We start from the raw sequence: 7730 nt of genomic DNA on the forward strand, positions 1-7730 counted from the left end.
TTGGTCATTTTAGTATTTTGACCCATCATCAAATAATTTCGTAGGTTATAGCTTATGAAATCGTGAATTTTGGACTATGTGAATTTTTTTTACAAATGGGTAGAAATAGCTAAAAATGATAAAAATAGTGGATTATAGCTCATGAAATCATGAATGTTGGACTCCGCAAAATTAATTTATCAATGAGTAGAAATGACTAAAAATGATAAAAAACCGTGAGCAATAGTTCATGAAATCATAAACTTTGAATTTTATGAAATTATTTGCCAACTAGTCAAAATAACCAAAAAAACCCAAAACCATGGGTTATAAATTTTGAAATCATGAATTTTGGACTTTGTAAAATTATTAGCCGATAGGTAGAAATGACTAGAAATGGTTAAAAATCGTGGGTTATAGCTCATGAAATCATGATTTTTGGACTCTGTAAAATTATTTTCTAATGGTCAGAATGGAAAAAAATGTGGGTTCTAGCTAATGAAATCATAAATTTTGGACTTTGCAAAATTGTTTGAAAATTGGTAAAACCAACTAAAAATGGTAAAAAACATGGATTAGCTCATGAAATCCTGAATATTAGACTCATTGGAATTATTTACCAATGGGTTAAAACAAATAAAAATGGCTAAAACTACTAAGTAATGGCTCATGAAATCATGAATTTTAAATTCTGCAAAATTATTATCCAATGGGTAAGAAATCATTGTTTACAGCTTATGAATTCGTGTGTTATAGCTCATGAGATATGACCCACCATTTCATGAGCTATTGCCCACAATTATTTTAGCCATTTCTTGTTGTCACTACTAATTTGCCAATGGCTAAGAATTCATGAGTCATAGGTCATGAAATCATTAAGTTTAGACTACATAAAATTATTTGTCAATAGGTTGAAACAAATTAAGATGTCCAAAATCATGAGTTAAAGCTTATATAAGCTTGAGATTTTGACTTTGTGATTTTTTTTTACCATTGGATCGAATTGATTGCAAATTGTACATTATTGCTCATAAAATCGCGAATTTTGAATTCCTCGAAATAATTTTCCAATAGGTGAAACAATAAAAATAGCCAAATTTCATGAGTTATAGCTAATGGAATCTTGAATTAAGTGACATTATTTGACAATGGCTCGGATCGACTTAAAATGAAAAAAAATTATGAGCTATAACTTATGAAATTATGAAGTTTTTGCTTCCATGAAATTATTTACTAATGAGTCGAAATGACTAAAAATTATAGGTTAAAGCTCATGAAATCATGAATTTTTTACTCTATGAAATTATTAGCCAATGGGTAAAAATGACTGAAAATGGCTAAAATTTTTAGTTATTTCACATGAAATCCTTATTTTTGGCCAAAAGTCATGGGTAATAACTCGTGAAATTGTAAATTTTGAACTTCGTGAAATTATTTGCCAATAGATTAAAATTACTAAAAAAACTTAGGATAGAGCTCATTAAATCGTGAACTTTAACCTCTGTGAAAATAGTTGTCAATAGGCAGAAATTGCTAAAATGGCTAAAAATCGTGGGTGCTCAAGATATATCATAAATTTTGGACACCGCGAAAATTATTTACCATGGGTTCAAATGACTAAAAATCGCCAAAAGTTATGGACAATTGCTCATAAAATCATAAATTTTGGACTCTTCAAAATTATTAGCTAATAGATAGAAATGACTAGAAATGACTAGAAATGTCTAGTCATGTAGTTATAGGTCATGAACATATAAATTTTGGACTATGCCAATGGGTTAGAACGATTAAAAATGGACAAAATTTGTGGGCTATAGCTTAAGAAATCGTGAATTTTAGCATCTACGAAGTTATTTGCCAATAGGTAGGAACGACTAAAAATGGTCTAAAATTGTGAAATATAGCTCATCAAATCTTAAATTTTGAACTTTACAAAATTATTTGCCAATAGATAGAAATGACTAAAAATGACCGAAAATCGTGAGTTTCTTCATGAAATCATGAATTTGAATTTTGCGAAATTATTTGCTAAGGGGTTGTAGTCTGTCTAAATATTAATACAGATAGTTGATCCCCATCAAACACCGATGATGGAAGTTACAATTTGACGGCTTTCAGAATGCTACAATTTAAAAACTTTCACGTAGATCGATGATGTTACAATCTGACGACCTTCACAATAACCGATGAAAGCCCTAATTCAATAGCCTTCACAATCAACATCGGGAGTTACAATCTGATGACTCATATTTTCAAGGAGCCAAGACGAATGTTACAAGATAACGATTTTTACAACGCTCTAGCAAAAGAGACTACTGTTATGGTAATTTACCATTTAAAGATAAAGATGTCGAAAGATTGTCTTCATAAGCCCAAAAAAGCTATGATACAAACCAACTTAGTGGCCCAGAAGCCCAGCCAAGAGCAAGTCTATTGACCCGTCAAGGAGACGAGTCATCTTTTACCGACACAAAGTGCAGGATTAGTCGACCCCTCATAAGTCGAGACGACTCCCCAAATAGTCGGCTCGACCATCTTCTCGACAGTTTACTCGACCAGAAGCTCACTCGACCGACTGGTCGACAAATCATATGGACAACTCACAAATCGACCCGTCTTTACTAAGAGGATAAAGTCCAACTAAGTCACATTCAGATATACATCAATCAACACCATAATTTATTGAGCGATCCTATCAAGATCTTAACTCTGACAAAACTCGTGCGAGAACAGCTCACTCTGCTCACAAGTCACTTCCCAGATATCACTAAGATACTCTCCTGTGCTCGAATGACCCCCCTCCAGCCACCAGCCGCCATCTAGAAAGGGAAGGAGGCCCAAACAGTCGGCATATCCTCCGTCCTGTCTCATCCATCGAATCTGTGATGTTTCCAAGGCATCCTCCTGTGCTCGAATGACTTCCTCGCCAGGTGCCAGCCGACATCTATAAAGCGAAGGATGACTCAGCAGTCTGTCAGTTCACCCCGCAACCGCCCTCCTGTGCGTAGTTAAAGCCAAAGGTCAATCTCAGAGGCGATGGACTATAAAAGGACGTAGGGAGGGAGAAAAAGAGACCATTTTTAACTCTTTTAAGACTCCTGAACTCTTTTTGGGCTAAAGCTCTAAGCAATTCTAAAAGCTATGCCTTCTTTTAAAAACTCAATACGAGTAATGAATAGCAGAACCTCAATGATCCTCGGATCTTCCCTCAAACCCCACTCAAACTCACTAGCTGACTTGACCGTCGGAGGTACTACGGGGGAACCGGTCCCCGCCCTCTTATGGGTTTCTTCTTCTTGTTTGTGCAGAAGGATCAGGAATTCCGGTCCAAGGATCAGGCATAAAGTCGGAGGAGGAGTCGGCCCCACCTCTCATCCTCTCCCTCTTTGTCGTCAGTGCGAAGAGAAGAACTGCATCCTTCGGCGGAAAGACCCCATCGACTGTTTGATATCAGACATCAACAGTTTGGCGCTCACCGTAGGGCCCACTCTCTTCTCTGAGAAGAAATGCTCAATTCTAATCAGGGGCATGATCCTGTTCATTCTTGAAGAATATCACTGGAATCACATTATTCAAGCTAAACAAAACCTGAAATCGCATCATTCAAGCTAAGGAGGATCAGCCTATGGCTATGAGTAGCCAACATAGGCATAGCCCTTGAGGGCTCTAACAGCTTTCTGGGGAGTATTTACCAAGCAGAACCCCGAAAGTCCTCCTAAAGAAGACACATCACTATGGTGTTTGTCTGACCTGAGAATGAAGCGCAGGCTTCTTATCACCGCCACAGATAAAAACTCCACCGCCTGGACATCCAAGAAGCCTGAGGTTGGATCGCAAAACAGAACCCTGCCTTTAACAAGGGTTATGATCAGATCTAGTATCGCTTAAGCTCCTGTCAATGACAGCTCACACGAGCAAGGAGCAGCGATTAAGTCTATGGCAGGCTCCTCGGACCATCTCTTCCTTCAAAGGAGAGTCCTTCCTCACTAAGGATAAGATTACGGGAAAAACTCGGAGGGCCACCTGATGATTGCCTCCTCAGGAAATCCTAAATTTGTCAAAAGGTCAAAATGATTAAAAAACCCAAAAGTTTGTGGGTTATAGCTCATAAAAATGCGAATATTTAACTACATAAAATTATTTCTCAATGGGTCAAAATGAATAAAAATGACCAAATATCACGGGTTATAGTTCATGAAATCCTAAATTTTTTACTTCACAAATTTATTTACCAATAGATCGAAATGACTAAAAATAGTCAAAACGTATGTGATATATCTCATGAGTCATGAAATCATCAATTTTGAACTCCTCGAAATTATTTGTCAATAGGTCAAAATGAATAAAAATAACAAAATTCATGGGTTATAACTTATGAAATATTAATTTTTGGCCTATATGAAATTATTTGTCAATGGGTCGGAATGACTTAAAATGAAAAAAATTTATGGATTATAGCTTATGAAATCGTGAATTTCGGACTTCACAAAATTATTTGGCAATTGGTTGAAAGGACTAAAACCAGCTAGAAATCGTGGGTTATATACTCATAAAAATTATGAATTTTGTGCACCACAAAATTATTTACTAATGGGTATAAACAACTATAATTAATTATCTAAAATGTGGGTTATAGCTCATAAAAACATTAATTTTGACCTACGCGAAATTATTTGCGAATGAGTCAAAACTAAGGTAGTGTAAAATTCGGGATAAAAAAATCAAAAAAATTGATCGAACCATTCGATTTTGGGCGGTTTGGATCGGTTTTAGTAATCGATTAGTTTGGGTCGGGTTTAAATATTTTAAATTGATTTCTACTAACCCAACCGACTGTAGGCTGTCTAAAAACCACAACAGATAGCCAATCCCCATCAAACACTGATCATGAAAGTTACAATCTGACGATTTCCAGAAGGTTACAATTTGAAGACTTTTACGTAGATCGATGAATGTTATAATCTGACGACCTTCGCAACAACTGATGAAATCTCTAATCAACAACATTCACAATCAACATCGGGAGTTATAATTTGACGACTCTCATATTTTCAAGGAGCCAAGACGAAGATTACTGAACAATGATCTTTGCAATGCTCTACAGAAGAAGCTATAAGTCATTAGCTCCTTCTAAAACGCGGAATTCACCCTCGCGTTTCAGTTCTTGAAACGCAGACGGTCCTCGCGTTTTTCAACATCCAGCGGGTGCCCAACTCCGCGTCTCCAGTCTAAAACGGGGAGTTAGGGTCCTGAACGCCAACTTGGGCGTTTGACTCATTCAAACATGAGTCGAACGGTTTCAGAACCGTTTTCCCCACGTTTTGATGGATTCTCGCCTACGTTGGAGTGGATTTAGGGGTTGGTTACACCCCTTAATCTCCTATAAATAGGAGAAAGCTCAACTGAGTTCGGGCTTGGTTTTTGGCTCTCGGATTGATCCTCTTTTCAGCAGCAAAGCAGAGATCAAAGGCTGACTTTTGAGGAGATCGGCTGGAGAGAAATACTTGGCAACAAGGAGATCTTGAGGCATCCTTGAGCAACAGCAAATTCACTTGGCTATAAACTGATTTTCGGTTCAAATCAACTCTTTTTCAAGAGTTTAAACTCGCTCTGAGTTATCAACTCGTTTAGAGTTTCAAACTTGCCACGCAAGTTCTCCACAGTGTCAAATCGTGAGGAGAAGATATCGTTCCAGTGAATCAAGACGTTCGGATCGTCAACGGAGAGCTAACTCGACGCGAGCATTCGAGGGAGGCACTCCGTCGCCACCGTGAAGAACCCAGAATTAAACAAAGGGGAGAATTCAGATCAATTCTTCTCTCTTTTGTAATCAGAATCGAAATTATAATTAAGATCGAGGGAATACAAATCAATTTTCTTTTATTTTTTTTACTACAAATTTTCCACCAAACCCCGACATAAGAACAACCGTGCTTTTTGGCTCGCGCTTTAACGCGCGAGCCAAAACGAGTTGGCGCGAGCCAAAATTTTTTTTCCACATAAGAAATACCCATTTCATTCTCACCCAATAACATATTCTTCCACTCTCTACGATACAACTCAAAATGCTCATGCGTTGTGCTGATTTCTGGGGCTTTTCTCAATTCTACCCAAAATTCCAACCAGATCCTCATATTTCTCTCACCAGTCAACACAAATGTCACATCTCAAATATCTCTCCTCTTCATTCCTCTTCATTCTTCTTCCTCCTCGTTCTTCTTCATTCTTCATTTTTAAGTTTCCTTCATCCTCCACTTTCGTACTTGCGATGACAATCAGAGCCTCTACCTTCTTACTGGGCTGCCTATTGCTGTTTGAGTTAAGGGCCAATAACAATGAGTGAACTGATCGAACCAAACCGAACCGACCATTTCTTAAAAAATGCTTAAAACCGTCCGAACCAATCATTTGCTCACCCCTAATTTATACAAATAAAAATGAAAAAAAATCATGGATTATAGCTCATGAAATCTTCAATTTCTGACTTCGCGAAATAAATTAGCATTGGGTCGAAATGAATACAAACAGTCAAAATTCGTGGGTTATAACTCATGAAATCTTAAATTTTGAACTAGTGAAATTATTTGCACAGAATCAAAACAACTTAAAATAGTCAAAAATTATGGGCTATAGCTCATGAAATTATAAAATTTAACATTCGCAAAATTATTTGCCAATGGATCGAAACGACTAAAAATGACAAAAAACTATGAGTTATAGCTCATGAAATCATGCTTTTTAGACTCTAAGAAATTATTAGCCAATTTATAGAAATGAATAGAAATTGCTAAAAATTATGGATTATAGCTAATGAAATCATGAACTTCAGACTTTGTGAAACTAATAGCCAAAGGTGGAAATGACTAGAAATTGCCAAAATTCATAGATTATAACTCACAAAACTATGAGTTTTGGACTCCATGGAATTATTTAATAAAGCGAAACAATTAAAAAGGGCTAAAATTCACGGGTTACAGCTCATAAAATCTTAATTTTAACCTATGCGGAAGAGGATTATAGCTCACGAAATGTAGATTTTGCTCTTCATGTTATTATTTGCCAATGAGTCAAAACGAGTAAAAATAACCAAAAATTATGGAATACAGCTCATTAAATCATGAATTTTAGACTCCGTAAAATTATTTGTCAATGGATGGAAAGAACTAAAAAAAATAAAAAAATCATGGATTATATATCCCAGGAAATCGTGATTTTTGGACTCCATGAAATTATTTGCCAATGGGTCAAAATGAATAAAAATGACCAAAATTTTTGGGTTATAGCTTATAAAATTATAACTTTTAGATTCAACGAGATTATTTGTTTATGGGTCAAAACGACTAAAAATGACCAAAATTCATTGCTTATAGCTCACGATATCATGAATTTTAGACTTCACGTACGGAAATATTTGCTAATGGGTCGAAACAAATAAAAATAGCCTAAATTCTTTAGTTACAGCTCACAAAATCTTAAACTTTGGCCTACGCATAATTATTTTCTAATGGGTTCAAACAAAATAAAAATGATAAAAAAATCATGTATTACAGCTCATGAAATCCTAAATTATCAATTCACAAAATGATTTACCAATGGATTGAAACTACTAAAAATGATAAATAACTGAGGATATAGCTCATGAAATCATGAATTTTGAACTCCATAAAATTATTTGCTAATTGGTTTGAATGAATAAATATGACCAAAATTCGTAGGCTATAGCACACGAAATCTTGAATTTTGGCATATGA

Source organism: Asparagus officinalis, chromosome 10 (assembly GCF_001876935.1).
Source record: "Asparagus officinalis chromosome 10, Aspof.V1, whole genome shotgun sequence".
Lineage (NCBI taxonomy): Eukaryota > Viridiplantae > Streptophyta > Magnoliopsida > Asparagales > Asparagaceae > Asparagus > Asparagus officinalis.